General features: G+C 35.0%; 2 non-coding genes across 2 annotated transcripts; both read left to right on the forward strand.

The window, feature by feature from the left end:
* The first annotated feature begins 5,059 nt into the window (after positions 1–5,059).
* Positions 5,060–5,178, forward strand: LOC149416483 (5S ribosomal RNA). The gene has a single exon (XR_016303729.1). It is a non-coding gene; the product is annotated as a 5S ribosomal RNA (ribosomal RNA).
* Positions 5,179–5,500: 322 nt separating this feature from the next.
* LOC149416484 (5S ribosomal RNA) lies at positions 5,501–5,619 on the forward strand. The gene has a single exon (XR_016303742.1). It is a non-coding gene; the product is annotated as a 5S ribosomal RNA (ribosomal RNA).
* Positions 5,620–10,294: the final 4,675 nt, after the last annotated feature.

Genomic DNA, 10,294 nt, shown 5'->3' on the forward strand with positions numbered 1-10,294 from the left:
GGCACTAATTTCAGACTTGGGTTCGAACAAAAATGCCATTTTTTTAGGCTCTATGGTACCAAACGGGCTGAAATTTGAGAATAGTTATAAGGATCATGGTCCATAATGAAATCCGTCAGAAAATCTGCATAAAGTTGAATTTTTGGAAAAAGTCATCATTTCTATGGGCACTAATTTCAGACATGGGTTCGAACAAAAAATGCCATTTTTTTAGGCTCTATGGTACCAAACGGGCTGAAATTTGAGAATGGTGATAAGGATCATGGTCCATAGCGAAATCCGTCACAAAATCTGCATAAAGTTGAGTGTTTGGAAAAATCATTATTTCAGACTTGGGATCGAACAAAAAATGCCATTTTTTTAGGCTCTATGGTACTAAACGGGCTGAAAATTGAGAAAAGTGATAAGGATCATGGTCCATAACGAAATCCGTCACAAAATCTGAATAAAGTTGAATTTTTGGAAAAATCATCATTTCTATGGGCACTAATTTCAGACTTGGGTTCGAACAAAAAATGCCATTTTTTGAGGCTCTATGGTACCAAACGGGCTAAAATTTGAGAATAGTGATTAGGATCATGGTCCATAACGAAATCCGTCTTAAAATCTGCATAAAGTTAAATTTTTGGAAAATCATCATATGTATAGGCACTAATTTCAGACTTGGGTTCGAACAAAAAATGCCATTTTTTAAGGCTCTATGGTACCAAACGGGCTGAAATTTGAGAATAGTGAGAAGGATCATGGTCCATAACGAAATCCGTCACAAAATCTGCATTAAGTTGAGTGTTTGGAAAAATCATCATTTCAGACTTGGGTTCGAACGAAAATGCCATTTTTTTAGGCTCTATGGTACTAAACGGGCTGAAAATTGAGAAAAGTGATAAGGATAATGGTTCATAACGAAAACCGTCACAAAATCTGAATAAAGTTGAATTTTTGGAAAAATCATCATTTCAATGGGCACTAATTTCAGACTTGGGTTCGAACAAAAAATGCCATTTTTTGAGGCTTTATGGTACCAAACGGGCTTAAAACTGAGAATAGTGATAAGGATCATGGTCCATAACGAAATCCGTCTTAAAATCTGCATAAAGTTAAATTTTTGGAAAATCATCATATGTATAGGCACTAATTTCAGACTTGGGTTCGAACAAAAAATGCCATTTTTTTAGGCTCTATGGTACCAAACGGGCTGAAATTTGAGAATAGTGAGAAGGATCATGGTCCATAACGAAATCCGTCACAAAATCTGCATTAAGTTGAGTGTTTGGAAAAATCATCATTTCAGACTTGGGTTCGAACAAAAAATGCCATTTTTTGAGGCTCTATGGTACTAAACGGGCTGAAAATTGAGAAAAGTGATAAGGATAATGGTCCATAACGAAATCCGTCACAAAATCTGAATAAAATAGAATTTTTGGAAAAATCATCATTTCTATGGGCACTAATTTCAGACTTGGGTTCGAACAAAAAATGCCATTTTTTGAGGCTCTATGGTACCAAACGGGCTGAAATTTGAGAATAGTGATTAGGATCATGGTCCATAACGAAATCCGTCTTAAAATCTGCATAAAGTTAAATTTTTGGAAAATCATCATATGTATAGGCACTAATTTCAGACTTGGGTTCGAACAAAAAATGCCATTTTTTAAGGCTCTATGGTACCAAACGGGCTGAAATTTGAGAATAGTGAGAAGGATCATGGTCCATAACGAAATCCGTCACAAAATCTGCATAAAGTTAAATTTTTGGAAAATCATCATATGTATAGGCACTAATTTCAGACTTGGGTTCGAACAAAAAATGCCATTTTTTAAGGCTCTATGGTACCAAACGGGCTGAAATTTGAGAATAGTGAGAAGGATCATGGTCCATAACGAAATCCGTCACAAAATCTGCATAAAGTTGAGTGTTTGGAAAAATCATCATTTCAGACTTGGGTTCGAACAAAAAATGCCATTTTTTTAGGCTCTATGGTACTAAACGGGCTGAAAATTGAGAAAAGTGATAAGGATAATGGTCCATAACGAAATCCGTCACAAAATCTGAATAAAGTTGAATTTTTGGAAAAATCATCATTTCTATGGGCACTAATTTCAGACTTGGGTTCGAACAAAAAATGCCATTTTTTGAGGCTCTATGGTACCAAACGGGCTAAAATTTGAGAATAGTGATTAGGATCATGGTCCATAACGAAATCCGTCTTAAAATCTGCATAAAGTTAAATTTTTGGAAAATCATCATATGTATAGGCACTAATTTCAGACTTGGGTTCGAACAAAAAATGCCATTTTTTAAGGCTCTATGGTACCAAACGGGCTGAAATTTGAGAATAGTGAGAAGGATCATGGTCCATAACGAAATCCGTCACAAAATCTGCATTAAGTTGAGTGTTTGGAAAAATCATCATTTCAGACTTGGGTTCGAACGAAAATGCCATTTTTTTAGGCTCTATGGTACTAAACGGGCTGAAAATTGAGAAAAGTGATAAGGATAATGGTTCATAACGAAAACCGTCACAAAATCTGAATAAAGTTGAATTTTTGGAAAAATCATCATTTCAATGGGCACTAATTTCAGACTTGGGTTCGAACAAAAAATGCCATTTTTTGAGGCTCTATGGTACCAAACGGGCTTAAAACTGAGAATAGTGATAAGGATCATGGTCCATAACGAAATCCGTCTTAAAATCTGCATAAAGTTAAATTTTTGGAAAATCATCATATGTATAGGCACTAATTTCAGACTTGGGTTCGAACAAAAAATGCCATTTTTTTAGGCTCTATGGTACCAAACGGGCTGAAATTTGAGAATAGTGAGAAGGATCATGGTCCATAACGAAATCCGTCACAAAATCTGCATTAAGTTGAGTGTTTGGAAAAATCATCATTTCAGACTTGGGTTCGAACAAAAAATGCCATTTTTTGAGGCTCTATGGTACTAAACGGGCTGAAAATTGAGAAAAGTGATAAGGATAATGGTCCATAACGAAATCCGTCACAAAATCTGAATAAAATAGAATTTTTGGAAAAATCATCATTTCTATGGGCACTAAATTCAGACTTGGGTTCGAACAAAAAATGCCATTTTTTGAGGCTCTATGGTACCAAACGGGCTGAAATTTGAGAATAGTGATAAGGATCATGGTCCATAACGAAATCCGTCTTAAAATCTGCATAAAGTTAAATTTTTGGAAAATCATCATATGTATAGGCACTAATTTCAGACTTGGGTTCGAACAAAAAATGCCATTTTTTAAGGCTCTATGGTACCAAACGGGCTGAAATTTGAGAATAGTGAGAAGGATCATGGTCCATAACGAAATCCGTCACAAAATCTGCATAAAGTTAAATTTTTGGAAAATCATCATATGTATAGGCACTAATTTCAGACTTGGGTTCGAACAAAAAATGCCATTTTTTAAGGCTCTATGGTACCAAACGGGCTGAAATTTGAGAATAGTGAGAAGGATCATGGTCCATAACGAAATCCGTCACAAAATCTGCATAAAGTTGAGTGTTTGGAAAAATCATCATTTCAGACTTGGGTTCGAACAAAAAATGCCATTTTTTAGGCTCTATGGTACTAAACGGGCTGAAAATTGAGAAAAGTGATAAGGATAATGGTCCATAACGAAATCCGTCACAAAATCTGAATAAAGTTGAATTTTTGGAAAAATCATCATTTCTATGGGCACTAATTTCAGACTTGGGTTCGAACAAAAAATGCCATTTTTTGAGGCTCTATGGTACCAAACGGGCTAAAATTTGAGAATAGTGATTAGGATCATGGTCCATAACGAAATCCGTCTTAAAATCTGCATAAAGTTAAATTTTTGGAAAATCATCATATGTATAGGCACTAATTTCAGACTTGGGTTCGAACAAAAAATGCCATTTTTTAAGGCTCTATGGTACCAAACGGGCTGAAATTTGAGAATAGTGAGAAGGATCATGGTCCATAACGAAATCCGTCACAAAATCTGCATTAAGTTGAGTGTTTGGAAAAATCATCATTTCAGACTTGGGTTCGAACGAAAATGCCATTTTTTTAGGCTCTATGGTACTAAACGGGCTGAAAATTGAGAAAAGTGATAAGGATAATGGTTCATAACGAAAACCGTCACAAAATCTGAATAATGTTGAATTTTTGGAAAAATCATCATTTCAATGGGCACTAATTTCAGACTTGGGTTCGAACAAAAAATGCCATTTTTTGAGGCTCTATGGTACCAAACGGGCTTAAAACTGAGAATAGTGATAAGGATCATGGTCCATAACGAAATCCGTCTTAAAATCTGCATAAAGTTAAATTTTTGGAAAATCATCATATGTATAGGCACTAATTTCAGACTTGGGTTCGAACAAAAAATGCCATTTTTTTAGGCTCTATGGTACCAAACGGGCTGAAATTTGAGAATAGTGAGAAGGATCATGGTCCATAACGAAATCCGTCACAAAATCTGCATTAAGTTGAGTGTTTGGAAAAATCATCATTTCAGACTTGGGTTCGAACAAAAAATGCCATTTTTTGAGGCTCTATGGTACTAAACGGGCTGAAAATTGAGAAAAGTGATAAGGATAATGGTCCATAACGAAATCCGTCACAAAATCTGAATAAAATAGAATTTTTGGAAAAATCATCATTTCTATGGGCACTAAATTCAGACTTGGGTTCGAACAAATAAAAAATGGGTGTGTCAAGCCTACGCAAGACAGAAGTGAAACTTCTAGTATTCTTCTCTCTCTCTCTTTTCATTTCATTCTCTCTTTTTTTCTGTCTATTGACATATTTATAAGTAGCATGTGATAAAAAAAATTAAAAGTTATAAAAAAAGAAAAAAAAAATTAGTTAAAGCGGGGATCGAACCTCGGTTCTTCACGACCACAGTCGTGCGCTCTGCCTGTAGACAGCGAAGATGAGTTAGGAGAGTGAGTTAAACTAGGTATATAATATTTACACCTTGCTAATGTTTTCAGTATTATTAGGGCTTTTTTATACTAATTTTCATATATTTATTGGCAGGTAGAGTAGAAATTAATATTGTTTAGCGTTTGCCAACGACCATACCATGTTGAACACACCGGTTCTCGTCCGATCACCGAAGTTAAGCAACATTGGGCGCGGTCAGTACTTGGATGGGTGACCGCTTGGGAACACCGCGTGCCGTTGGCCTATTTTTTATTTTAATTTCATGTTTTTTTTATTTTTTTATCATTACTATAATTAATAATATCATAAAATTCTTTAACTTTTCAAGTATGCTACAGGCCTAAAATATTACTTAGTGGATTGATATTATGGTCAACCATTGAAAAAAAAAATTCCTACAAACTTATTAATGTAATTACGATCTTTTTCAAGCGCGTATGTAATGATTATTTTTATCAACCTCGCACACACCTTGCTAATTTTTTCAATATTATTAGGGCTTTTTTATACTAATTTTCATATATTTATTGGCAGGTAGAATAGAAATTAATATTGTTTAACTTTTGCCAACGACCATACCATTTTGAACACACCGGTTCTCGTCCGATCACCGAAGTTAAGCAACATTGGGCGCGGTCAGTACTTGGATGGGTGACCGCTTGGGAACACCGCGTGCCGTTGGCCCATTTTTTATTTTAATTTTATGTTTTTTTTCATTTTTTTATCGTTAACATCATAAAAAATTTTATATCATTCTTTAACTTTTCAATTATGCTACAGGCCTAAAATATTACTTAGTGGATTGATATTATGGTCAACCATTAAAAAAAAAAAATTCCTTAAAAACAAAAAAATAATATTCCATGGCCGAGAATCGAACTCGGATCAACTGCTTCGAAAGCAACTATGCTGACCATTACACCACCAACGCCAGTTGTCGAGATGAGCTAAGAAGCATTTATATTTTACTTCAAAACTTTTACTACATCAAATGAACTTTAATCGGTCCCGCATTTTCGTTTCGGTCATGAGTTGGTTTTACTCCTCGAAATTGCATGACGCGCGTAAAGAAGTTTCACTTCAAAAATGCCATTTTTTGAGGCTCTATGGTACCAAACGGGCTGAAATTTGAGAATAGTGATAAGGATCATGGTCCATAACGAAATCCGTCTTAAAATCTGCATAAAGTTAAATTTTTGGAAAATCATCATATGTATAGGCACTAATTTCAGACTTGGGTTCGAACAAAAAATGCCATTTTTTAAGGCTCTATGGTACCAAACGGGCTGAAATTTGAGAATAGTGAGAAGGATCATGGTCCATAACGAAATCCGTCACAAAATCTGCATTAAGTTGAGTGTTTGGAAAAATCATCATTTCAGACTTGGGTTCGAACAAAAAATGCCATTTTTTTAGGCTCTATGGTACTAAACGGGCTGAAAATTGAGAAAAGTGATAAGGATAATGGTCCATCACGAAAACCGTCACAAAATCTGAATAATGTTGAATTTTTGGAAAAATCATCATTTCTATGGGCACTAATTTCAGACTTGGGTTCGAACAAAAAATGCCATTTTTTGAGGCTCTATGGTACCAAACGGGCTTAAAACTGAGAATAGTGATAAGGATCATGGTCCATAACGAAATCCGTCTTAAAATCTGCATAAAGTTAAATTTTTGGAAAATCATCATATGTATAGGCACTAATTTCAGACTTGGGTTCGAACAAAAATGCCATTTTTTTAGGCTCTATGGTACCAAACGGGCTGAAATTTGAGAATAGTGATAAGGATAATGGTCCATAACGAAATCCGTCACAAAATCTGAATAAAGTTGAATTTTTGGAAAAATCATCATTTCTATGGGCACTAATTTCAGACTTGGGTTCGAACAAAAAATGCCATTTTTTGAGGCTCTATGGTACCAAACGGGCTGAAATTTGAGAATAGTGATTAGGATCATGGTCCATAACGAAATCCGTCACAAAATCTGCATAAAAATGAGTGTTTGGAAAAATCATCATTTCAGACTTGGGTTCGAACAAAAAATGCCATTTTTTGAGGCTCTATGGTACCAAACGGGCTGAAATTTGAGAATAGTGATGAGAATCATGGTCCATAACGAAATCCGTCACAAAATCTGCATAAAGTTTAGTGTTTGGAAAAATCATCATTTCAGACTTGGGTTCGAACAAAAAATGCCATTTTTTTAGGCTCTATGGTACTAAACGGGCTGAAAATTGAGAAAAGTGATAAGGATAATGGTCCATAACGAAATCCGTCACAAAATCTGAATAAAGTTGAATTTTTGGAAAAATCATCATTTCTATGGGCACTAATTTCAGACTTGGGTTCGAACAAAAAATGCCATTTTTTGAGGCTCTATGGTACCAAACGGGCTGAAATTTGAGAATAGTGATTAGGATCATGGTCCATAACGAAATCCGTCACAAAATCTGCATAAAAATGAGTGTTTGGAAAAATCATCATTTCAGACTTGGGTTCGAACAAAAAATGCCATTTTTTGAGGCTCTATGGTACCAAACGGGCTGAAATTTGAGAATAGTGATGAGAATCATGGTCCATAACGAAATCCGTCTTAAAATCTGCATAAAGTTAAATTTTTGGAAAATCATCATATGTATAGGCACTAATTTCAGACTTGGGTTCGAACAAAAAATGCCATTTTTTAAGGCTCTATGGTACCAAACGGGCTGAAATTTGAGAATAGTGAGAAGGATCATGGTCCATAACGAAATCCGTCACAAAATCTGCATAAAGTTAAATTTTTGGAAAATCATCATATGTATAGGCACTAATTTCAGACTTGGGTTCGAACAAAAAATGCCATTTTTTAAGGCTCTATGGCACCAAACGGGCTGAAATTTGAGAATAGTGAGAAGGATCATGGTCCATAACGAAATCCGTCACAAAATCTGCATTAAGTTGAGTGTTTGGAAAAATCATCATTTCAGACTTGGGTTCGAACAAAAAATGCCATTTTTTTAGGCTCTATGGTACTAAACGGGCTGAAAATTGAGAAAAGTGATAAGGATAATGGTCCATAACGAAAACCGTCACAAAATCTGAATAATGTTGAATTTTTGGAAAAATCATCATTTCTATGGGCACTAATTTCAGACTTGGGTTCGAACAAAAAATGCCATTTTTTGAGGCTCTATGGTACCAAACGGGCTTAAAACTGAGAATAGTGATAAGGATCATGGTCCATAACGAAATCCGTCTTAAAATCTGCATAAAGTTAAATTTTTGGAAAATCATCATATGTATAGGCACTAATTTCAGACTTGGGTTCGAACAAAAATGTCATTTTTTTAGGCTCTATGGTACCAAACGGGCTGAAATTTGAGAATAGTGATAAGGATCATGGTCCATAACGAAATCCGTCACAAAATCTGCATAAAGTTTTGTGTTTGGAAAAATCATCATTTCAGACTTGGGTTCGAACAAAAAATGCCATTTTTTTAGGCTCTATGGTACTAAACGGGCTGAAAATTGAGAAAAGTGATAAGGATAATGGTCCATAACGAAATCCGTCACAAAATCTGAATAAAGTTGAATTTTTGGAAAAATCATCATTTCTATGGGCACTAATTTCAGACTTGGGTTCGAACAAAAAATGCCATTTTTTGAGGCTCTATGGTACCAAACGGGCTGAAATTTGAGAATAGTGATAAGGATCATGGTCCATAACGAAATCCGTCACAAAATCTGCATAAAAATGAGTGTTTGGAAAAATCATCATTTCAGACTTGGGTTCGAACAAAAAATGCCATTTTTTGAGGCTCTATGGTACCAAACGGGCTGAAATTTAAGAATAGTGATTAGGATCATGGTCCATAACGAAATCCGTCTTAAAATCTGCATAAAGTTAAATTTTTGGAAAATCATCATATGTATAGGCACTAATTTCAGACTTGGGATCGAACAAAAAATGCCATTTTTTAAGGCTCTATGGTACCAAACGGGCTGAAATTTGAGAATAGTGATTAGGATCATGGTCCATAACGAAATCCGTCACAAAATCTGCATAAAAATGAGTGTTTGGAAAAATCATCATTTCAGACTTGGGTTCGAACAAAAAATGCCATTTTTTTAGGCTCTATGGTACTAAACGGGCTGAAAATTGAGAATAGTGATAAGGATCATGGTACATAACGAAATCCGTCTTAAAATCTGCACAAAGTTGATTTCATGGAAAAATCACCATTTCTATAGGCACTAATTTCAGACTTGGGTTCGAACAAAAAATGCCATTTTTTTAGGCTCTATGGTACTAAACGGGCTGAAAATTGAGAATAGTGATAAGGATCATGGTACATAACGAAATCCGTCTTAAAATCTGCACAAAGTTGATTTCATGGAAAAATCACCATTTCTATAGGCACTAATTTCAGACTTGGGTTCGAACAAAAAATGCAATTTTTTTAGGCTCTATGGTACTAAACGGGCTGAAAATTGAGAAAAGTGATAAGGATAATGGTCCATAACGAAATCCGTCACAAAATCTGAATAAAGTTGAATTTTTGGAAAAATCATCATTTCTATGGGCACTAATTTCAGACTTGGGTTCGAACAAAAAATGCCATTTTTTGAGGCTCTATGGTACCAAACGGGCTGAAATTTGAGAATAGTTATTAGGATCATGGTCCATAACGAAATCCGTCTTAAAATCTGCATAAAGTTAAATTTTTGGAAAATCATCATATGTATAGGCACTAATTTCAGACTTGGGTTCGAACAAAAAATGCCATTTTTTAAGGCTCTATGGTACCAAACGGGCTGAAATTTGAGAATAGTGAGAAGGATCATGGTCCATAACGAAGCCCGTCACAAAATCTGCATTAAGTTGAGTGTTTGGAAAAATCATCATTTCAGACTTGGGTTCGAACAAAAAATGCCATTTTTTTAGGCTCTATGGTACTAAACGGGCTGAAAATTGAGAAAAGTGATAAGGATAATGGTCCATAACGAAATCCGTCACAAAATCTGAATAAAGTTGAATTTTTGGAAAAATCATCATTTCTATGGGCACTAATTTCTGACTTGGGTTCGAACAAAAAATGCCATTTTTTGAGGCTCTATGGTACCAAACGGGCTGAAATTTGAGAATAGTGATTAGGATCATGGTCCATAACGAAATCCGTCTTAAAATCTGCATAAAGTTAAATTTTTGGAAAATCATCATATGTATAGGCACTAATTTCAGACTTGGGTTCGAACAAAAAATGCCATTTTTTAAGGCTCTATGGTACCAAACGGGCTGAAATTTGAGAATAGTGAGAAGGATCATGGTCCATAACGAAATCCGTCACAAAATCTGCATTAAGTTGAGTGTT

Source organism: Hesperophylax consimilis, chromosome 17 (genome assembly GCF_061612785.1).
Source record: "Hesperophylax consimilis isolate HC1 chromosome 17, BYU_Hcon_1.0, whole genome shotgun sequence".
NCBI classification, from domain to species: Eukaryota; Metazoa; Arthropoda; class Insecta; order Trichoptera; family Limnephilidae; genus Hesperophylax; species Hesperophylax consimilis.